Source organism: Xylocopa sonorina, chromosome 5, assembly GCF_050948175.1.
Source record: "Xylocopa sonorina isolate GNS202 chromosome 5, iyXylSono1_principal, whole genome shotgun sequence".
Taxonomy (NCBI): Eukaryota; Metazoa; Arthropoda; class Insecta; order Hymenoptera; family Apidae; genus Xylocopa; species Xylocopa sonorina.
Genome location: NC_135197.1, coordinates 3,644,330 through 3,669,162, shown reverse-complemented (window position 1 = coordinate 3,669,162; position 24,833 = coordinate 3,644,330). Strand labels below are relative to the sequence as shown.

General features: G+C 45.3%; 1 protein-coding gene across 7 annotated transcripts in view; it reads left to right on the top strand.

The window, feature by feature from the left end:
• Positions 1-24,833, top strand: part of LOC143424087 (uncharacterized) — a 496,432-nt gene that overhangs the window by 288,440 nt on the left and 183,159 nt on the right. The window contains exon 1 of one of the 7 annotated variants that reach the window (XR_013101880.1): positions 4,757-4,948. The exons of the other annotated variants lie outside the window; for them this stretch is intronic. The gene's annotated coding sequence lies outside the window, so the exon portion shown is untranslated. Of the gene's footprint in view, positions 1-4,756; positions 4,949-24,833 lie in introns of those variants that run through there. 7 annotated transcript variants of the gene reach the window in all.

The following is a 24,833-nucleotide window of genomic DNA, read 5'->3' as shown; positions in this document are numbered from 1 at the left end:
TTCCCCTCAATACGATAAATATGGACCAATAGCCTCCAAGTTTAAATAAATCAATATCAAATTTTGAAAAAGTATGGTATTTTACATTTACATGTTTAATCGCATGTATTATTAAAGAAAAGGTGATTTGGCATATTAAACCTTGCAGATGCAAAAATGTAGCTCCCATAGTTATGCGGTTGATTTATTTACTTATTAAAATCGTCAGAAAATCGTAGATGGAAAATTTTTAGTTTGAAATATAAATAATTCGAAAAATGTAGATATTTCGAGTTGAGGGAATATAAAATACAAATAATGCTAATGCTTTGTTTGTTTGAAAGCACAAATTTGCAGAATACATCCATCTATAATATTTAATGGACAAAATTGTATACATACGCGTTGAAAGCAAACATGTAGCTTGTTTAAATATTCGTTAGCTGAAAATAATGAAACACAATGATGAAATTTTATTTCCAGAATTATTCCTCTTGTGTATATTTTACAATTATTGTACGACTACCTCCTAAAACCGATCAAACGTCAGGCCACAGTAGTATAACACAAAATTATAGGTCAAAAGTGCATCTCAAATTCATATTATAATAAAATAATTATATTACAATATACGCAGGTGTCTTCGTTTTCTTTTCGTTTTACGTTACTCCTAAAATTCAACGAATAATAGCACAGAAGAAAGCTTCGAGAAAATAATTCCAATTTTTATTCCCCCATATAAAGTATACTGAAAAATTTTGTACTGTTCCAGTAACCTCCTCAACTAATTTCATTTATTCCGTGTACGCAAACTTTTGTGTGTAAACACCGTATACCAGTGGTTTAAATAAACGCAAAGGAATCCGGCGTATTATCCTAGTATACGATTGTAAGTAAAAACATTTTGCTTCGGGAGGGGCTGTGGACTCCCTTTGAAGGTAAATTTATTCTGGTAACAATACCTTCGGTCGAAAGTTCCTGAAGAATATTGAAGATTCAACGATAAGGTATCTCTCACACAAAGGCAAACAGCTACAGATACTGGGAACAAGTATACTCGGCGCCCTTAAGGGCAAATTGCTCGAGGTTCCGACAGTAGATTTCACCACAGATCTGTGAAACCAGGCTCCTGCTGTCTTTATACACGAAACTTCCGCCACTGGTTCAGAAAATTTTCGCCGGTCCTATCACTTGCGCGGCAAACTTATTAGACTGTATGGTTTATGAGACAGTTGGTGCTTAATTGCTTTCCAAGAGGGTATACATAGATCTTGGTTATCTTTCCATTTGGAGAAAAACTGAGGGTGTTATTTAAATTTACAAAAGAATTAATCGAAATTTGTCTGTGTTAATGGATAACGTGTAACGAGAACGGACACTTTGGAAACGGTTTCTGGTTTTTCGTAGGGCATCCAAGGATATTTCAGGTTTTATCCATGGAATATATGATATTTTTATAGAATTTTATGTTGTATTATTGAAGTGGGTAGATAAGTATTGAATCATACCAAGAAATGTGTCTGCATTTCTAAAAACGTCACTTAGATACCAATATCAGTGGTATAACTCAACGATTCTAACTACTTGAAATAAAGCTTCTATTGTAAATATCTCAGTGAAATCTTATTTCACACATATAACGCCTTAGTGCCTATTAACGCAACATTTATCCCCCTTTGTCTCGTTAATTAATTTATTTTAATTAAACTTCAATTAAGAGCTTGTATCAAAAACTTCGAATTATTTTTTGGAGAGAGTACTGCCCATACGTCGACCAACGATGCAACGTTTTCTCGCAATCTTATTTGTAACATAGCACAGTTTTACAAATATAGTAGACATTTATTGAAAAGGAAAATAACGTGACGATAGCGCATATTTTAATTCCTTTTCTCTGACCGAGACGCTTCGCAAACTATCCTAAAGTAGTGCTCGATAACCATCAGGCATGGAAATAGGGCTGCCAATCGCCGAAAATTCAAACATCTGTAGGACATTCCAAGTGAAGTGAATATTTCCACGACATAATGCGAAGTGTTTGCGCAGCAGATGGCACTAGGCGAATATGTTTCCTTCGAAGTCAAAACGCGCCTGGTAGGCCGAAACTTTCGCGTACAGTTGTATCGATAATCGTCGAAGTATGTTCTGCTTTCATTTGCTACAGTACTGATTATTCCAGATCGATAAAATATAGAAATGATAGTATATAAGAAAGAAAATAACAAATACCTTTGATATGTTTTATACTAAACAATGGATTTAATCAACCTACAATGCTAAATTATTATTAACAAATCAACCACTTTCCATTGCCATTATTTACTACGACATCAAATTACCGCCTATAATAATAGAATGTGGTGCAGCTATAAAATAAACATATTACACATTGAATTTACTGGCCGTATCAATAGCAAACGTAAGTTACTGATGCATTAATTAGCGATTTATTAGGGCATTTACGATTCTCATGATAATAAATCTGTGCAAAACTCGACTAATGTATCAGATTCATTGATGCAATATGATTTAACTACTATGCGATTAAAACTAATCTATAGCTCCGATTCTTAAGTACAGGGTTCTCAACTATCCAGGGTAAGAAAAATCAATGTTGTGAGGTGAGCAACCACCCCCTCTAAGAGCTTAAAAACTAACATGTTAACTCATTTCTTATTACGCACGAATTACAAATCAATATACATTTTAAGATTATCTGTGCAACGATTAAATTCAAAATATATCAATCTTGAACAATCACGAAAAATAAAACCCAATAGCTGTCTTTACGATGTCCATTTGCAAAAAAATCTGTGAAACATCCTCCGCAACAAGACTCTACGAAACATAAAAATCAATTCGATACACGATTCTATCCAACGTCCTCGACGGTGCATTTAAAGCAGCGATTTCGTTCGACGCGATAAAGAGAAATTAAAATAAACACCGACTGGAGATTGATACATCACAGCTACGAGGCCCAGGGAAAATTCAAACAGCCGCGACGACAGTGTTCCGTGCACGGTATTCATCGAAAGAGGTGAGACAGAAAGGAAGAAAGAGAGAAAGAAAGAAAGAAGAGGAGGAAAAACAAAATAGAACGTAAACGAGCGTGAAACGAGGAAAAAAAGAAGGGGGGTGGGGGGTAGAGCGTGAATAATTCGAAAGGACGAGAGCGCAATGGTGCATAGGCGGGCGCGTATCGAGCAACCCTTTCAGCTTGGCGGCGAGCGAGCGACTGCTGGCTCGCGTCTTAACTCGTGCGATTCCGCGGACGCTCGGGAACGCCGGCGCCTCTGGGCGTCGCGACGGCGGGCGTCCAGGGCTGGCAGGCTGGCAGGCAGGCAAAGGCAGGCGTCCCTTCGCGCTCTCCCCGCCAGACGAGTTCCGACTCTACGCTCGGCCGGACGTGACGTAACGCGCACAGCGTGGAGAGCGTAGAGAACCGTCGTCGCCGTTGTTTCAGTCGTCGTCGACGTAGCCGTCGTCGTTCGCCGTTCCTGTACCGGAACCCTCTCTCTCTCACGCCTCACGTACACGCCACGCACACACGGGGACACGTAGACAGGGTAGCGCGCGCGCGTTGCGTTCACACAACCACACACGTTACGTTTTCCCACACTCACCCTCTTTCTGTTCCCGCGACACGGACACCTGGTGCTCGCCGTGCACGCTGTGACTCCTCAGCGGTCCCGCGGACCCAGTGACGTATCCCTGATCGCAGATCGCTCGAGTGACGAACGTAGCTCTCGCGTATCAACGAGCCACGCACGCAGCACCGCGTGCGCTCGACGCACGCTACTGCGTAACAGTGTCTACGTTCGAGGAACGGACAGGGGAACTAGCTACGAGCGAAGTGCAAGTGAGCCAAGCAAGAGGACCGTCGGGGACGAGTGGAAAAAAGGAAACTTCTGTGAGTGAGACGCAGCCGCTTGGAATCGAGAGGGACGAGTTTTGGTGGTAGTTCGTCGCGGGGTAGATCGAGAAAAAAGGAAAGGGGCATCGGGATCACGTGCGACGCTGGTTCGTGCCACGGTGCGCTCGTTTACGTCGCGGTGCATCGAAGTGGCTGCGATCAGAATCGCGAGAACAAATCGCGCGGACAACATACGAACGAGAGAGGGTTTCGTTGTTTTGGTTCGAGATTAAACTCGTGTCGCGATACGTATATATACACACACGTATAACGCGTGGTGGAAGGCAGAACGGGCAACCGGGACGAGAGGCCCGCGAGGAAAGTTTCGGAGGAAGTAAACTCGGGAGAGTAGGGAACGGGATCATCCCCGAGGAGAAGCAAATGTCAAGAGATATCGGGTGGTTGGAGGTGGGTCGCGAGGCGGTGTAAAGTAATGTCGCGGGGGAGAAGAGCAGCCGCGATCCTGGTGTGACGTCGCGATAAATAGATCGCAGATGGTGTAATATGCAGTGACTTCTCGATCCGATCGACGAGAGCCGACAGCGTGCCAGTCAGTTTACCGCGTTGCTGATCGAGTGATGCCACGCACGGGGGACGTAAACGTCACCGATTGATCCACACCGTTAGCTGCGATCGGTGTCATCCCTTCGATCCGCGCGGCGCACGTTTTCAATCACGCGACCGTCCCGCCTGCCCGACGGTTTTGCCACCGCGAGATCGAACGGCGAGCGAGAAGAACAGTAGGCGCCCCGAGTGAGTAAAAGCAGGGTGCGAGCCGCGGTGCGAGCATCGCGGAGAATTCGCTGTGGGTGCCGCGTACGAGCAGCCCTTCTCGGTCACGTGACGGATCGCCGGTTAAAGAGAGTTCGCCACGGCGAAACAGGAACGACGCGAAGATGCTGACTATGTCGACCTTGATGATGCCCACCACGATGACCACCATGACGAATCCCGGCCCTATACCGGCGCACAGCATGCCGCAGAAGATAGAACCGCCTAAGCTGACCGCAGCAGCTACGCTCGCCCATACGGCAACAGCCGGCAACAAATCAGGTACCGCTTTATGTACTACAGATTTATGGCTTCGCACTATCATTCCGGCGAGGCTCTAAGATAAATTTAACCGGTACATTGTGCCGCCCGGTATGCTCCGTTGCTCCCGTCAATCTGTGAACGAAATATATATATATACATGTATATATACACCCGAGTTCAAAAGTATCGGGACCGCTTGCCGTTTTTTCAATGAATCCTTCTTGCACGACGTAGGTTGCAATTGCAACGGACAGATTTTAGTGCCAGATTACGTATATGCGATGGGCGAAGAACGTAACTTGGTCGTTTTAATTATTTCCGTTACCACTCGATGAGTTCAGCCTTTATTCTGTATCTTGGTTTAGAAGGGCTTGTAGACCGATTGTACTGTACCTCTCACGGGCCATTTTTCTGTTCTAAGTTATCACTAGTTTAATTCCGTAATTTTACTTTCCGCTGACACGCTAAATTCTTTGAAGACATTTTTTCGCTATCATAGTTTTTATATTAAGCGAAATAATGTCTTGCACCGCTTGGCCAATTTGTTTATTGGGACTTTCGGAAAGAATTTGAATTTTTCGAGGATTCTTGAAGGAGTTACCTCGCGAAAAGTAGATTGCAATTAGTCTGTAGAAATTTCTAAATTAAAGTAGATGAAGAATGCCCAGAAAAATTATTTTAATGCCTAGTTGTAATGGAAATAATTAACCTGGTCAAATTATGCTGCCTATATTCAGTGTACTCTAACAGTACCAAATTGTACGTAGCAATATTTTAATCAAGAAAAATCATGCATTTTTGTCTAATTTTTGTAGCTGTATAAGAAAATTGAACGAAATTTATGATTTACATTACAACTTTCTTCAAACATTTATGACACATGAACAAGTGTCTTTCAATACTTTTGAACGAGATTGTACATCGCAGAACTTAGAACGGCTTCTCGACTAGTACTCCTTACAGTTTTCTCTTTCTCAAAACCGCTTAAACCCCATCGATCATGTTATTTTATTCGAACGAAAAGAATCGTGCGTTGGTTAACGTTTCAACGTAGAAACCGAAGTAATAATTCTGAATCGCGATTCTCGCTTCGTCGCAACACCATTGTCCATTACTTGTAGCGAACAATTCACAAAGGAATTCGTTGCGACCAGCGATAAATTTGTACCAATTTTTGTTCTTACCGTTCCCTTCAAGTATACTCACGTTCCGTACGATCGCGCAAAACAAGAAGGAAGTGAATTAATTTCGCAGCCTACGAAGTTTCCCAGACGTCATGCTCGCGACACAGCATGAACTTCTGTCGACACGTCGCCGGCAGGCAAAAACCCGCTAAATAAGCCGCCGCGTTCTCTAATCGCCTTTATTTATCTCGATACGCCGCCCTCGCCGCCTCCCTCGCGCCTCGTCGCCTTTATCGCGGCCGAAGGTATCGCACGAAAGGGTTCAGCGATTTTTATTCCGTTTTTATTTCATACATACCATTCTGATACTTTTGCCCGCGAAACTACCGCAATTCTGTGTTCCAATTCCGGCGTCCATAAAAGAAGTGCTAACTTCTTGTACGGGGTGCGCGACGAGGGTGGCGCGGAGGACCCGTGGGTGGAGGGTGGGCAAGGCCGGCTGATCTGGATGTGACCCGCATAGAAATTGGAATATACGCTCTGGCTTTCTAAGATGCTCGCGGAAAGTAATAACGTTGATCGCCCGGGAATTAATTGCTCCCATTACGGGCGTCGACTTTTCTCGATTAGCGTTCGTGACCGCACGTTCCTCGCGCGACTTCCCGTACCCTACCGCGTCGATGGGGATCCAGCCAACGGCCGGCGAAGCAATTATCCGACGGTAATTACCGGCTAATAAACATTTACCGTGTAGCCCCGGCGAAACGTTATAGGTCAATTAAAAATTTATAACTCCGTCGGTCGGCTTGACAAAGCAACGGAAGAAACGGCGACGGGGCGGGAGGGTCGGAACGGAAAAGGGAGGAAAAAAGAGAAAAAAACGAAGAGTTTGGCAGTCGGCCAGGACTTTGTAGTCGCTACTCGAACGACATCCCCTGCCAGAATCTTTCTTCGTCCCGGGCGAAATCCCTCCCGACGTCGGGTGCTTTAACGTTGCGTATCGCCGCGTTCTATCGTGTGTAAGTGGCCTTTATTCCGCGAACCCGGTATCGCTGGTTGCACTCCTCGTTTCGATACGCCACCGCGGGGCTCGTTGCTTCTCCGACCCCGTATTCCGCCACCGACGACGAGACGTTCAATGGCTCGTTGCGGAAAAATGATTTCGTTGGGAATCGCGTATCTCTCGTCCTCCCTCGTCGTTGTTCCCGGGTAAACCGAAACCGTCGAGTGGCCCCGCGTATAGACAGAAGAGGGCCCCATAACCGCGCGTACTTAGCACGTACGAACTGTACCTGGGATTACAATGAGAACGGTTGTTACCAGCATACTGCCGCGGCTGATACGTACCGTTCGCAACGCGTCGCCCTGTCTCGCTACGAAGCCCATCGGCGCGCTCTTATCGGATAGACGGTTTCGAACTTCGAGACGGTCCTTTAGGAAGTTGGAATTCGAAAACCGCTCTCGTAGCCGCTGCGCACTCTCAAGTAGCGCGCCTTGTTCCTCTCTGGTACCTTCCGCCCTTTTTACCCCCGTCCACGCAGCCGCTCCAATTTTACTGTTATCGGTGTAAGTCGAGCACGACAATTTCATCCGCGTGATCGAGGCTAGGCTCTGATTACAAATTGCTCCCGCATTGATTTTCCATCGTCAAATTCGACTCGTCGCTCGCGTTACGTCGATTATTCGGAATTGCTCGTTATACTTCGTTATGGTGTTTTTTTTTTTTTTTTTTAAATTTTCTCTCCTTTTTTTTAAGGAGAGTGATAATTGGCACATCTGTTATACGATAGAAAATCAACGAAGCTTGCTGATGTTTCGTGCTCTATAGTATAGGTTTTTAATGGAAATATTTGTTTATAAAGAGGTAACGGGAATACGCGAATTGAAAGCTTTTATTTTTTGCACGCGAGCGGAATCAATCTATATATGTACGGGCATTTTATCGAAATAATAATTCCATCGTGATAGCACGCAGTCAGTATCGCGCGTATTGCCAGTTACAAGACATTAACTTGTCAATTAGTTCTGATTTTATTAGAAAATTGATCCGAATTTTGACGCTACTGGTTCTACAATAAAAATACACAAAACGAGTCGCTCGTTTGTGTAAATTCCAACGATAACCAAATCAAGACACATTGAATTGACTCGATCATACACAACATTCCAAACAAAACTATATTCATTTATCAGTAATAAACGTAGGTTCTCTTTCAACTGATATCTCTTTTTTTTAATGCAAAGTTAAATTATCGCTGTCACGGAAAGTAATCCTTACGGTTCATCAGTCGCGCAAGATAGGGGTTGGTTCGTACGAACAGATAACGACATCACACAGATCAACGATAACGTCGGATGAACGTGTGATAACGTCACCGTTTTGATCGAAGTCACGCGTCTCAGCACTCGTGGCCGTGAAATCGCTGTAACGAACTCTAAGAAGTCTAACGCTCGGTTAATTTGGTCATGTACGATGTTTCGTTAGTCGAATGGGCGGAAGATATCCGCGAAGCAATTTCCAGCCATTCACTGTCACTGTCGACTGTTATCCAGGATACTTTAGAGTCACTTGAAGATCGTGGCCCGAGAGCAGCTTCGATATTGTTGCAACGGGTAGAGAGAATTATCGTTTACTTGACGTGATATACAGTGAGCGTATAAAAACGGAACCGAGAGGGATCGGGCACTTTGTCGTGGCACGATATATTTGGACCTGGATTTGCAGTAAGAGGATATTCAATGGTTTCCTGTAAATTTACTTTCCTATAAACGCGGGTTTGTTTACGTTTTTGAGAGCAAAGACATTAAACGATCGCTGCGTCCCCGTAATCTTGCAAGATTTACTTGGGCTGGGTTCGACAGGTTTTGTTGGAAATATAGGGGTTGAAATTCTGGTACAGCAGTTTCTCTTGCGAATCGTTTAGGAAGTTGGACAATTCTAAATTGTTAAGAAGCATAAATGTCTTGTTCGCTTACTCTGCTTTTGGTAAAAGCAGAAATAAATGAGCATACCTTAATATTTGCTATCGTAGTACAAAAATAAAGTAGGTTTCTGCCATTATTCATACTGCTACTTAATACTGTTGTTTTTCATTCAGTTCAAGCAACAACGATGACTACGTACTTTAAAAATCATAAATTATTCTTAGAATATTAACTTCAAACATATCCTCTGACTGAGACAATAAATCTTTCAAGTATTATTAAAATATAAGAAAGAAAGTACATATCAAAGCATAACTAAAATATTTCTCGCTAGGTCAAACAAATCGAACGAAAGTCACAAAATAAATAATTGTATTAATAAATTTCAGTCAGTTACGATAAAAAAAAAAAAGATAGGAACAAAATCCAATATCAGCCGTCGCGATAATCTGCAGGGCAAACAGAAGCAATACAATTTGAACGACAGATCGGACACCCGTTACGAACGTTAACGCGTCGTCGTTGATGGTAAAGCGAAACAGCGAGAAGAAAAAAAAGACCGGTGAAAAAAGGGAGGGGACTGAAAAAGAGACAGGAGAAATCGACATAATGCGTGACACGCCGGCATTCGAAAGTGTGTTTATCCACGTATATGTAATCCAGAGCGCGGAATACGTGGAGCTGCCAATAGGGCAATCCGTAGCGGTGCACACTTAGCACGTACTAACTGTAGTTACCGTTACATCGCGGGTGTACGTGTCGTGGGAGCGTAACAAGGGCGCAAGTCCCGGCATCGCGCCACTTCGCCACGTATACTACCTGCGTGGCATGCACGTTAGCTACGCAGGCAACTGGATGTATGGAATTTATCGAAGACCGCCAGACGTCACGGCATTTGGCCCCGTATCGGACTTCTACGTGAATCAATCCCGTTAATTACTTAAGGATTAAACACCGCCCCTCCCGCGTGCTGTCCGACGTCGTCGAAACACGCGTCCGCCTCGTGCCACACTTTTTCCCCACCCTTTTCCACCTCGCTTCTTTTTTTCCGCCCTCCTCGTCGACGCTCGTGCACGTTCGAGCGCTTCGAGGCACACTTATCCGTGCGACGCACGCAACGCACCCCGGATACGTCGAACCACCCTTGGAGCCGGAATTGTTGCCCCCGCGGATGCGTAAAGGGTGCCCGTTTCACGGCCAAACGACTCGTTTGGGATAACGAAGAGATCTTGACGGCACGGAACTACGCCGCTCTGACGAGATGGAACGTTCAATTATTTACAACTGGCGAGGGATGGCCGGGTATCGCGGAGAATGGGGCGCGCGGCGAGGGCGCGCGAGGGTGCCAGCGCGGCTCTGATAAGAAAATTAATTCTGTTTACTGGCGTTTTATAGGGAGAACTAGCGAAAGTGTAAAGGATTCGCCTGCGAAATTATTCCCTTTAGGTGGGTCGGAAATTTCGTTACAGCTCCCGCGTTCCTACGTACAGCTTCAACTTGGGTTTGTTACGCAGGCACGGGAACTTTCCGCGTGCACGATTTTTATTATTCAAAGCGTTCTTTTACGAGACGGCCTGTATTCTGACTGCCTCGATCCGGTCGTTCGTGCGCTGAAATTCGGTCAATCGAGAATTAAATGTTCTCGAAAGATTATCCAATGCATCAAATTTTGTTAAAATTAATTTTGAATGTATTTTGCTCGAATCAATATGGCGTACTCTAATTAAAGCGTATCAACGTATTCTTTTTACAACGTCCAGACGATTTCTCAAATTACCTCCGATGCTCTCAGGTACATAAATCCGCACGTACAGTGACGACACGAGCAAAGAGTAAGTGCTCGTAAACTTGTTTGCCTGCTCGATATACTGTAACAGCGGGGAGCTTCCATTAGTACACGAAATTCGTTTAAACGCAATTAAAGAAGAGATCGTAATTCAGAAATTGAATTGAGGAAAAGGCTGCGAGCTTTTTTCGCCGCGTTCGAGTGGCGGTCATTGCACGCTCGCCACAGAATACGCGTTTTCCGGAAAATATTGGAAAAGTTCGATCGGGAACGAGGGCTTATGCGACACTGTTGAATTTCAACGCTACACTCTGCGAATTTACTTTACGGTTGTAGCGTCTCGTTCACTTGAGCGCAAAGAGTACTTGATAAAAAAAAGATCTCCATCCTGCAAGTGTGCAATATCTGCGTAAGGACGAGGGTATAATCATGGTGTGGCGGCACTCGCCACTAGAGGGACAGCACCATTTACACTTTCCTGAAAGTACCCGATGACCCATCGTTTCCAATATATAGAAGTTCTGAACTGTCCCTAATATCGCAGCGTCTAAGGCAGGGCCTGCTAGGAAGCCTTACTGATGAGTCCACTAGCAGGCCCAGGACGAAACGTTCTTCCCCCCTCTTTTCCTTCCTTCTTTCTTCCTACATCTTTACAGCACAGCAAAAACCGAAGCAGCGCGGCCGCTTCAATGGTATAATGATCGAGGTATAATAATATAAAAAATGATAGTAGACCAAGATAAAATAGCGAAGGGGTAGCAAGAAATAGTGCTGAGAAGCGTAAGCGAAGTCAAAGAACATCGGCCAGGAATGACAACGGATATTATAATTTACCGAATATCATTACTCGGTCTTAAAAGAGCCGCTTGAAATTATCGATCCTCTAAACCCCTTGAAATTTATGAACGAGCCGCATTAACGATCCCGACCAAAGTATCACTATCTATGGCTCTTAAACTCCGCAGCGAGATTAACGAGCAACAAAGTTCGTACCAATCGCTCGAAGAACAGAGAGCTCGAGAAATCCTCGTTCTCCCTTGGTCCCATCGCGATCCATCAACGAGACGGTACACCGTTGCCGAACGCGTTCCTCGCGCGCGTCCCCGGGACGGGGCCGCTTTGAAAAATCTGACGGGTCGCGAGGGGGCGTGGGAACGAAAGCGTACGAACGAACGAACGAACGAACTAGGCGGCAGCAGCAATTTTCGAAGATAGAACAGAAGTCGACAATGGATGCCGCCGATGGGAAAGAGGCCGACGGCGAAAGCGGAGGCGATGGATGGCTTTAGCTTCGGTTTCCTGACGAGGTTACCGAAGTTTCGTCCGCAGATTCAATTTTAGTTGGCGCGCCAGGCCGCGCCACCGCCATCCGCGCCGCTGAATACCACGTAGGTGCCTCGCCGTGGAAGGGGTGGTAACCAGCCAGTCTTTCTATATTCACCGTTTCATCCCCCCAGCTCCAACAGCCACCCAGCCGTCGCCGGTCGCTTGCCAACGGGCTGCTTCGAGGCCACTTTATTCGCCTCCGCGCTTAAATTTTCGCGTTTCCCGCGCCTTCCAAATGATTGCGGCTTGTGCGTCGATCTTTCGCCCCGGTAGTCACCGGGGTGCCGCGAGGATTTATCGCCGCGATTCTTCACCCAGCGCGAGCTCGTTCGTTCGAGCTGTTCGAGAATGTATTTCAGCTCGATCGTTAATTGCGACAGCTACTACTGCACTTGGAGATATATCAATTATTTCGATCACAATATTTTCAACGCGAGGAGTAAACTATATTGTTCGCGTACTTTAGGTTTAAATCAGTTTTATACGCACGCGTATATGAAAAGATTGTAATTTGAACGACTGTTTGGAAAATAGTTGAGCCGTTTTACTTTACATCATTGAACGCTAGTCGCATACGTTCATCCTTACGTTTATTATTAATTCAGATATTTCGCAATGACCGTGTACAATCTATATGTTGGGAAGTAAATAGTGGTGGTCTAAATGATTAAGAAGGTATGGCATTGGCCAGGATGGCAGAGAGAAAAAATGGCCTTGCGGGTTATCACGATGATATCTAAAAATATCGCGGTCGCATACGGCCGAGCTCTATAGCCATAAGTGATTGTCAATACTCGCATGCCGCAAAGGACAATCTTTAGCGTGACTGATGGTACACCGAAATTTTCATAAATTTCAGTAAAATTTTTAATTTACATATGTAACACCAATGAAACTATTCTACATGTTTACTTTTAATCCCTTTCATTTGCATTTCATTCCGCGTAGCGAGGTAAAAATTCCCTCCTCCGCGAGAAGAAAAGTAAATTACGACGAAAGTGAAACGAGGATGCGGATAGAGTTTATAAGAATTTAAATGAGAGAAACGTTGGCGAAGTTCCTGGAGTCATTCCGAGAGACATGACGTTACTATAAGCGCGAAGTAGGTGTGCTCGCAGTAAACCTTTGAATCTTAAAACAATCATAAAACCGTTCCTCCGTAGCTATCACCAACAACGAGCGTTTAAAACGCAACACGCTTCGACGTTGTTTTCGCAATTGCGAAAAACATCGAAAGGGTCCCGAGCAAACACTTTCAAATGTTTTCAATTTGTCCCTACCTATAGGATCCCGTTCTAACAATAGCAAACAAAATGTAAATATCGGCGTAGTATCGCGCGCGCGCGCAAAAAAAAAAAGAAAAAACAAAAAAAGGGCAGCGCAAGAGGAAACAAACCAAAGTAAACAGCATATGACATCGAAACGGGTCCGGATTCGTCGGACCAATCGCAGGAATCGCGACAAATTCACCCTGGCCGGGCGTCGTGGTTGAAAAAGTAAAACCGATTTGCAGCTAATTAACGACATATAGCCGGCGTTTCCGCGAGCGTCGCAAACGAATTGTAATCTCCCTGCAAAATTGATTATCCGAGCGGGTTCCATAGAGACGAGCGGGCGTATACAACCCGCTGTACATACCGTGGGTATGTATGTACCCGGAGTAGTCACTTCGGGAACAACATTTACCGAGCGGCGTAACGACTGATCCGTCTATTCCCAGTGGCAACGAAAACTCGTAAAACGGTACTTGGAAATTCGCTGCGCCAAGTTAAACTTGATGGAGACGAAGGGGTATGGCTAGCACGGTCGGTGCGCCGGTGTTGCAGGCGGTCGTTGCTGGTGTTGCTGCTCGGCCGGTCGTATTGGTCCACCTATAGCGCGGACCCAGAGGACCGGAATGGCTGTGCGGCGGAGAGTGGTATGGAGCGTAGAGCGGCGGGCTGCCTCGTCGTATCCAGGCGAAAACCCGTAGCCACTGGCTGTCGTGGCCGAAGAAGTGACCCGGGAGAGAATGGAAAACCCTGTATAACCGCGGTGAAACGATATTGTTTTGGCTGAGAACGAGCCCTTGGTCGATGCTTAGAGAGCATTTCTCCGGTAAAAACCGAACGGGGTGGACGGTGGAAATATCAAACAGTCGCGCACGTACACATCGAGCTCTCGCAGTCGCTGTTCGAATACGGTGCATATGGCGCAATGCCGGGGCATTCAGCGAGCGGAAAGAAATGAAGGGACAGGGGGACGAGGGTGCGGATATCGTCACGAGACGAAGGACGAGGATGTTCAACGACGGACAGAAATATTCGACGATACCTCGGGATGGGTGGTTGGTACGGTTCGTGGGGATGTTGAGACGGGTGGCGAACCGGGCGACGCCAAGATACGTTACGAGGGAACGAGAAGGCATCGCGGAAGTGGACGACGCGCAAGAATCGTGATCCTCCTCGAGTTCCGCTCTCCGTGGCTCCATGCCTCGATCCGCTTTTACGGGAGCTACGTTTCGTGGATTACACGTGGAAAACCGCATGGATTTGCGTGCAGTTGGCCGGCTGCCTCGACTACCGGGGCAAAATCTGACCCCCTTCTTCGGGGACGGATAAATCTAAAATTTGGCATGAGAAAGACCCTCGACCGTGATAGACGATACGCGAGAAAAAAGTCCCACGGTTCGGACGCGAACGACGACAGACAGTCGATCCTTCTCTCTCGTTTCCGGGGGAAAATACTCCCGGTGAAGAGGGGCGCGCTCGTGAATTCATCGTTTTCTTCGCTTCGATCCCAGATAATGGAACCCTCTCGCGCGCATTGTGGAGTACGATTCTATGGGAACGATGAATCGCATGTTCAAGCACGAAACACTCGAATCCTGTATTCTAATATACCGATCGAATGACCGCGAAACGATCCTGCAAAATTTACTGGGCGTAATATATATATAGAGAGAAGTTTTTCCGAACGTCGAATTCTTTTCGCGCGTTTAGAACGGACGAAGAAAATCAGATAACGACAGACGGCGATCGGTTAGGAAAAATTTTTCAAGGACTAAAAGGTATAACACAATATACATATAAAGCTTGCAGGAATTATTTTCAAAATATTAATAGGTAAATAAAAAAAAATGAAGCTTCCAATCGATCCATTTACATATATGCAAAGACTTTAAGTACAATAGAAATAATTAGATCCTGTAATTTATGGAAAAAATATCTCTCAAATTCTAAAGCTGTGAGCTTCAATGTTGCAAGGCTAAGAGTGCATTAACGTGGTAATCAGATTCTTAACGGTGAGGTCACATAAGGGTTTCTCTTCTGTTTAACTCTGTGAATGGATCGAGTCAAGTGAGAAACGTTGAATAGGAAAAGGCATATTATTCCTCTCACTCTTTTTCATCCTTTACTCTCTCCCTTTTTCCTCCCCTTTATTGTATTTCTTCCTTACTGTCATTGATTTACCTCAACGCGAGCGCAAAAAAAAAAATGAAATTACACAATGTAATAAGAAATTGTCATGAATGAACTTTCGCAATATTGCTTTCACGTGATACCACAATTTTAAATCAACTATCGCGCATTAAATTGTGCAAACGGTCATAAGAAAGAACAACAGTGAAACGTCATTTGAAATCCATTATTTTTCAGTCTGAAAACACGAGCAAAGCCTTCCCGCTGTGTATAAATTTAAATTGAAACTACTCCACGGAAAAAGGCAAACAGTTACCATAGAATTTTCCAATTCTACTTTACATTTCCATACCGAGAATTCTAACTTCGCAGCGTTCGCTATTTACGATCTGCAGCTTCAACAAATCTTGCAGAATTCTACTCGATTTCATCTACCTGTGTCTACGATTTAAAAAGAAAAAACCCTTAATTCATACAAACTGCGATCAAGATAAGAAAATCTCTAAAATCTAAGCTCGTTTTACAAATATCACCATCGTTCTCTTTTTCTTCTTACAAGGATCGTAAAAGAGCAAACACGATAATCGTTAATGCATCCCTTTATCGATTGTGACACAATATCAATAAATAAATGAAGACAAGAAATAACTATAAGTTTCATAAATAGAAATTACAACAAAGTTTGAGAGCTATATTTAATATAATTAGTAAACAAAATTTGCCACAATTAGCAATCGAGCAACCGTTCTTTAAAATAAATTTCAAAAAAAGCACTTTAACCCTTTGCGCTCGATGACTTTTTCGATCGGGTGGCGCAGCAACTCGAGACAATTTCGCGCGTAAATGAATTTATAGAAGAATTAACATACGAAAGTGTTATATATTGATATATTATCTGTGTTTACATTTTGAAAAAGATAATTATCGAAGTTCAAGTTCTGTAGTGGCGTTTGGTGTGATATTTAAACAAAACACTTACCAGAACATTTCGAGTTGCCAGGATCTTGTGGGTCATCGCTGCTACTTCCGGATTCACTGTCTATTACACTAATTTTTCTATTTCTCACACCCGATACGTCATTATTGTTTACACTTGCTCGAAATTAAAAACGAGTGGTGGAAAATTTCGCGATACGTGTGCTCGCTGCGACCGTCGAAACTGTACTAACGCTAGACACATCGTATTCAGAACTACAGTCGTAGAGGAATTTTACGTCACAATGTCACTTTCCAACCGAAGACATAAACAGCCCAGGGGGCTTATTCACGAACCAATACTTCGCATCTATCAACTGGAGATAACGAAATTCAGCGTAAATACAGCCGCTCGAGTTGCCACGCGAAACATCGTGGCGAGTGAGAGTCGCCATTCGAGCGCGAAGGATTAAACAGCAGGAAGTTGTTGGCAACAAAATTGTCGAACAATCGCAATAGCGCAAAGTGTTAAATCTCTATGAATTTGACTCGTCGATGTTCCAGAAGAACCATAACTGTAGATTAAATCGCAGCTTATGTTTTCGTGGGGCTGGCGGTGGCTGCCTTAGCGAGTAGCAAGTGTCAAACCGGTATAGTCTGATGTCAGCTGTTTGGTCGGTTGACTGACTGACTGACGAGGTGGTTGACACGGTACCGGTTGGCTAGCTGACAAGAGCACACCCTCGTACATCTACCTATAAAGTAGCAGCTGTAAGCCGGATACGGAAGTCGTGTCTGTCCCGTGCTGGGTCTGGTTCTCGCGTTTCGAGATGCACAATTTACTGTAAATTGTTTCGTTCAACGAGCCATTAAAAGCAGCCATTAGACAGCGCGACGAACGTAATTACAACGATCATATACTAACGAGGGGTTGATTTATCAGGAATCGCGGTAATACCGTTGAATCCGTGGCATTTTTATCAATTTTTCAAAACAGATACGTGACAGGATTAACGGAAGAGATCGGTGATTGGATAATTACACGTAACGCGGTTGGCACGATTTTATAGATTTTTATTTCGATACCGATCACGTTAATTACCGATGTAGATTATTGGTCTGGCATCCGCGAGACAGGATAACTAATTCGCGCGCGGCACGGGAATTTATCATCGACGATTTGTTCCCTGTTAATTTTATCGCGAATCGGTAAAGATTTGCGTGTGTAATAGGATTCGTTATACTCTACTTAATTGAAAACATTAATTTTAATTATTGCCCGGGTTCATTAAACCGTGCGGCCATTAATCGGCGTGTCAGCCCCGAAAACGTTCGATTCGTAATCGCGTTGTAATCGGAAACAAGCGTTTAATACCGCTCGCAGCGGCGGCCCGAATTGATTCGCCTCTCCGTTCCGTCGAGCTCCGCCAGCCGTCCGTCCCTTCGTCTGAAACTTCGCCCGTCTACATTATTTTCAGACTTTTCAAAGGTTTTATACATAGAACGAATTTCTATTACGGGCTCGAGGATTACTTGTACCGTGAAATTCGCCTTAATCAGATCGTCGCGTGGCGCGGGAGGGTCGTTTGAAAAGACAAGCGGCGAACGTCGTTCTTCTCTCCAGACACGTTGTCCCTACGTTCGAATTTGCGGTCATTAGGCACGTTCACGTGGCCGTTATTTTTTTCTCCTTTTTTTTTTAATGCCTCGTTACCGGCAATACTTTTTCTCTTCTTTGAACAAAATAACCCTTAATAGAAAGGATTCTCTCGGCGGATACATTCGAATCCCCGCACCATCTACGATACGGTTTCCATCGTGGTATTCGAGACTGATTAACGATCGATGAGAAACGTTGCAGTTCAGGGAACTTTCGCTCCACCCCCGCGGTATCGTTTGATATTCTAATATAAAAGTTTCCCCGACCTTTTGCATCAGTCAGCTTATTAGCGGATAAGTGAATACGGCGTGCGATAGATCGCGTCCCGTCGAGTTTGTGTACTTTTTTATCGCGTTAAAGTTCCATCATTTTCCCGGGCAACCGCCTCGGCGCTTATTAACGTAACACCTTCTTTCGGAAACTCGTGTATCGCCGTGGCAGATATCGGGGCTGGAACACGGACGGGATCGCAACAGGCGACGGATATTGCATTCGCTGTGGCAACAGCCAAAGTGGTTGCTCGCATTAAGTGCGTTTCACGCTTGCGGATTTAAGAGAGCAGCCAGAGGTAGGCTGATCAATATGCTAATATTTTGATGCTTCCACTCCGCTTGGCGAATTGAATTACGCTCGACGAACGAAGATAGATGGAGAACGCTAGGAGAGGGCTGATGGAGGAGGGTGGAAGAAGAAAAGGGCAAATGGGATGAGATAGAACAGTTCTGCGTTTGAAGACGGGGTATTACGCAAAATACCGGCTCTAGCCGAGGGCGCATGCTCGTGATCAACGCGAGAACTCGTAAAATGAATTCGTATGCATCATTCTTACTGATATCGCGATGAAACCCGCCACGTTCAACTGGCAAGCCGTGCAGGATGGAGGAACGGTTGTTATTGTGCTATCTTGTTCCCTCGAATCTACCGGTACTCCTTTCAATGCAATTCCACCAACTAATAACTCTCATGCCTTCAATCACTATTATAAATACAGTACTAAGAATGCTTAGCTGTGAAAAAATTAAATCACCATGGAGTCACAATAGTTATTGGTATACACCAACTAAAACAACCGGTATTTAAACGAAACGATGCTTTCAAAGCTTTCCCTCTCTATTCCTCGTTATTGCATCCTGTAGTACTACGAAAGGGGTGAGTTTTCATAACAGCCGCGAATCGCAGTAATTATTAGAGTTAAATACACCAAGAATTAGTCCAACGCGGTAATGTTTATACACATTAAAGCATTAATAATTATCCAACTCGCTGGCTGGGCTTTAAAACATTTCAAATGGCTCCGTGGAATAAAGCCGTCGCTCAACGTACGAGTGTCTTTTATATCGCACGCCTAGAGTCTCCCGCATCGGGAACGCGGCGCACTCTCGTATCACTGAAATTAATAGCAACAAGCTTTTAAGGTCGTTCCGATGGATTTAATAGCGTCGAATTTCCTCGAGTGAAAGCGCCCTTGCATCTTTAACAACGCGTCCCGAATGCGAGGCGGGGTATTTTTTTATTTTTTTCTCCCCCGCGTCCAGGCGAAATGGATGGTTTTTATCTGATCCACGTATTCAGCGTAAATGGGCGACCACGGTCTGTCGAATCCCCGATAGGTTAACGAGGAAAGTTTGTTTGCGTATTTATTACTCTCCCCGGGAAAGGATGCTATCTTAATACTACGTCATGCGGACCCTGCCGCGTGAAACGTAACACTTCACCCTCCTCCTGTACAGCTACAACAATCTCACACCCCTGCCACACTTTTTCGTTACGACTCTATAGAGAAACTTCGTTTAACTCTGCACCCTTATTCCGCCCAGCCACGATCCAAAGGGACGATACTTAAATCCGTCTAGTTCGATAACGAATCGTCATCCCTTCGAAGGGTAGCGCGATACGTTCGCAATGTGCGCCAAAGGTGAAAAGTTTGAATTTTATTTTTAAACGCGCTCTGATATTTACTTTTTCCACGGTTCGAATTTAAAGTCCTTCGAGATATCTGCTTGAAGGTCCTGCTACTCGAAGGCCCAGCGACAAAGGGCTCGCGTGCCTCTATTCATAAGAACGAGTTTCGCGTCACCCAGTTATTAGATCGGCTTCCCATGTTCCGAACGTGGTAATAATGTAACTGGATGCCACGGATAATTTCGATAGGAATTTACTTATCGGAAAAGGGCCGCTGGAGCGCGGCGGTAGTTAAGTCGGAGAAAGGGAAAGGAAACCGGAGAAGACGAAGGGACTGAAACGAGGGACGCCGATGGCGTGTCGCCTTCCTATCCAGATATCTTCTGGTTTCTATAAAGTTGCGGAACGACACCCTGAAAGATAATTCTTACTCCAGAAGATTCTGTCACCACTTGTTTCCTTCTTCCCTTCGATTAAGGTTCCCCTCTGGCGTCAGTGACAATTTTTTCAAATTCTTAATGCGCATCTCTACGCAATTTTCCAATTCTCTCTCCTGTTATTATTGCCTTATTACATCTTTGGAATTCTTACTATAAATTCTTCGTTATGGTTATTGTAAATACTTATTTTATTTTGGTATAGTAGATGTAGTTTACCGAGGTTTCTTTATTAGCTTGAAAATTGCCAGATTTCCATTTCACGTACTTTGCATAGTGCATTTTGCATATTCAAACTTCTCCGAATAATTAAAGCAAGCTTTTCTTGGAAACATAAAGAGAGCAACAAACAGATTCAAATATTACAAAGTTAGGAAAGAGGTATGTTTCGCAACAACTTTTAACTTGATAAAATGAACCATGTAATTCTCCCGCGTCGATGTAAATTACGCGAAATTAAAAGCCTTTCAAATCAGTAGGTTCTTTAATCTCGAACACGCAACATATTGTGGATAGACACGTAATCGTCGGCATTCTCGTTTCTCTTTTTCCCTTTTTTTTTTCTTCTCCTTCCCTTCTACCCAATTCCCTCAAACAAGCGAGCGCAAGAATCGGGTAACACGAGCGGAATGGAACAGAATCGACAACGATCAGCGTGGTTTCTCAAGCACAAGTAACGTGCAAGTAATTGGAAATTGCGCCTCGGCAAAAATCGAACCTCGGCGTTTCAGTGTAACGAGGGAGCGTGCACGGTCGGTTCACCGTTGCACGATAAAAAGGCGAGCGGCGCGGTTAAAAAATCATTCCGAGGGGGAACCAAACTGATAATTTCAACTCGGTTGTTTCGCGGCGTTGCGGACCGCCGCGATTCGAACGTGTCATTTCTGTCCACTGGCTCGTACACATTCTACAAAGTGCTTAGCGTAGAACGATCGTCCCCGCCGTTCTACGGCCGCCGATTGGATTTCTAGTTAGATCTCGTTGACCTAATTGGTTACGACCGTACAAGTGTTACATTGTGTCGATTGTCCAACGGACAGTCGAAGGTACTTCCGACCTTCCACCTTATTCTCCTTCCAGGAACTTCATTTTTGCCCATGGAGATTGCGAACCGAGCCAAGCGGAACGTGTCAACATTAATAAGCGTGTGTCTGAGTAATTAAGTTGGGATCTCAGAGATGAGCAGTGCGCAGGTAGCTTGTTATTACTTTGGGTTATCCTCGAAAAGCCACGCGAGTGCCCGCGGAGCCGCAAAGCTGAACCCTTTTTAAAGATCTCGAGCTGTCCACGCGGCGAGGGATTACAGGGCCGTTAGACTCTAAAGTCTCCAGTCGAGGCGATAGGGATCTCGTCTGGGCGAAGGCGTCACCTTCGTCAGGCCACCGTTTATATCTGGGGATCGCTGGGAAAGACCGCGGTCGATTTCGGGAAATCTAAAAATGCCGTCTCGAATTGGGCGCAGCACCGGAGCCGGCGTATACGTGCGACGCGGTGCGATCGTACCGAGTAGATTGCGGGGGCGAGGTCAGGAAGCGAAGCTAATCAGATTTACGAGAAGGGACATATCATGATCGCCTTTGCGACAATTAGTCACCGTCACCCCCTTTCCAGTCGACGCGGGCCCGCGCGGCTGCCCAGTAATGGAAAAGAGGCGAAACCGTCGTAAAAACCGGACTCGAATCGGATATCGCCTAACCCCCTATTGCGAGGCGCCCGTTTTCGAGTTCCAGCGGACGCCACGCCCCAATTTAATACTGATTAACCGGCGACCGCGGCGAGAAACGAAGATTGCCAGGCACAATTCGCGGATACTTTGACACGAGGACGTTAGAGAACAGTTTCGCCGCTACCTCGTTATCGTACGCTGCGACGTGGATGATTCGAGGCGCGAAATCGAGTACGAAGGTCAACGCGCTGGCGGAGAATAAGAATTTCCGTTTTTTGCCGCGGGGAAACAGAAAAGTCTCGGGCGAGGATCGAGGCGTTGTAAGTGACGTTTTCGTTTAAAACTTTCATCCATTCGGCTCCCATTGGTGACAAATCGATTTCCAGGCGTCCCGTATGACTCGCCTCGAGTCAGACAAATACCCACTTTCCATTCGTACCAGTAGATATAGATTTATCGCGTTCCGATAAATATTATCGGAAACAATAGAGAACTAGGGTACGGTGCCTACGTAGATACGTTCGGGATATCGGAACGTATCGGCGTCAAAAGTCTCATAAGCTGGCCACAATTGATCATTCAACGTCGGCTCGCGAGACCACTGTAAATTGCGGTTTAATTGGCTGCGCGCTAAGGGTGGTAATAGGCGTTCCGATCGAATCGTGGGAAAAATAGAGAAAGAAGGGGGGAGAAGAAGGAAAAAAAGAACGACACCGCATTCTCTTTCAATTAACGTCATGCAAAAACGAACGGCGCATTAACAAATCCACCGACTTCAATGGGTAATCATTTTATTTTTCCAAGGGGAAGAAGACCCGGAGCTTTGGCATTTACGCGTGCGCTCGCTGGCAAACCTCTCGGCCGAGCTACCCGCATTTTACGAACCGCCGTTCACCATAGACGGATGAATTCCCATGCGTTTTTGCCCTGACCAACTCGAACGAACGAACCAGCTATCCAGCAGCTCCGGAATGGTGGGCGATGGTCGAAGTGGGAGCAGGGCGGTAGGATAGTGAGCCGGGATCGATGGAGATAATGCCCATTACCCTTAATACGAACTCGCTCTTCTTCCATCTCTTCCTCCCTTCACCTTTAACCCCCCTCGCCGGTCGCCCCTTCGCCAGAGCCATTCCATTCTCGTGGCTCTTCGCAATCTGTAACCGATGCTTTTTATCGTCCCCGCTGACTCGATTCGAGAACTCCGCGTTCCCGTCGTTATCATCATTGATCAAAATTTTCAAATCCCGCGTCGAGCGCGGTGACTCGTATAAAGAGCCTGTTCTCGAGTTGGATCGCATCGCCACGATCGCGCGACGACCGATACGTTTCAACGCCGCGTAGACGATTCTCGTTCTTGAGCTTGTTACACGCGCTTCGACGGGCACTTTAGATCTGTTTACAGGAGCTCGTGTACGAAAGAAGTGTTCTACACGTGATTCCACAGATTTATGCAAATGTGACCTAACGAGTGATCTGTTAAGTTCTTGACAAAGTTTTCAGCGAGATTCATTCTTCTGTGTGGCGAGAAACTTCTTCAAGAAATTTTTTCCAAGCCTCTACTTCATTTAAGACGATTACGCAAAAACAGGAAAAAAAACCCGATGGCGCATCAGTGGAATTTAAAAATGAAAGATCGTTCGTTATCGTGTCATTCCAACACATTGGTTGCTCGCTGCGAGATCGCTCTGAATTGAATCTAATTAATCGATAGGTTGAACCTTAACGAGGCATGAACAACCCCGGTGAAGGAGTGCATATTTTAATTTTAAGCGATGCACTTTGAGCAGTGCGCGCTGGGTCGCCACGAGTCTCGGGGCACGTCCCAACGTTCGATCGGTTAACCGTTGCTTACTTAATGTACATCATTCTGTTTGAACGAATTTACTTTCCCGGCGATCGCATTACGGGGCAATTTTTCGCGAACGCGCGATCACCGGCCCGGAAGAGATTCATTGTTCCGCGGGGTGAGAACGGTAGCTATAGCAGGTGTACCAGCACTTATTTGAAGTGGGAGCCGCAACGAGCTTTCCGTGGAGGGCTACTCTCTTGTGACTCCTCGCGAGACAAGTACTTCGTTACTGATTTAATTGCTTTGCTTACCTTTAGAAAACGCAGCCGGCGCTCTACGGCTGGTAACAAAACAAATCGAGCCTGGATGCTATGTACGTGTAATGTACGCGCGAGTGTATATAAATATATAGACACGGGGTGGGGTATAAGTTGTGTGTAGGCGCGCGAACCTGTTGAGTGTGTTCGCGTTGGTGGTGAGGCGGCTGGTACGTACACGCGCGTAAGTCTGCGAATGAAGTTTCTCGAGGAAATACACGCGAGACACCTGTGTGCTCGCGAGGAATGTAACACGAACACAACGGGGAGCACACGTTCGAACGAGAACCTCGGCTGATAACACCTGTCCGCGCCAGTGCACGCGCGCCTCCAACCCCGTGGAAAAACTTTGGAAAAGGCTGGTGCAATTATACGCGTGTAATCGAAGCGACGGGCCCGCGTTTCGCCGTCGAACATCTGGGACAAATTTTCCCGTCCCCGATCGTCTCTTGATAAAGCGCGGGGTGTTCTCCAACTAAAGTCTTCCTTCGGGAGTGAATGAAAGAAATAAAAGATGTGGAAGAAGGAATTGAATTTTAAAAGAAAACTTTAGTTTAAATACTACTTTAAACTCTTGCCATTGAACGAATGCTCAAGTTCGAGTTTGGTTGCTCTCAAACATTTACTTAAAACCGACCTTCGCTCGTTTATTTTC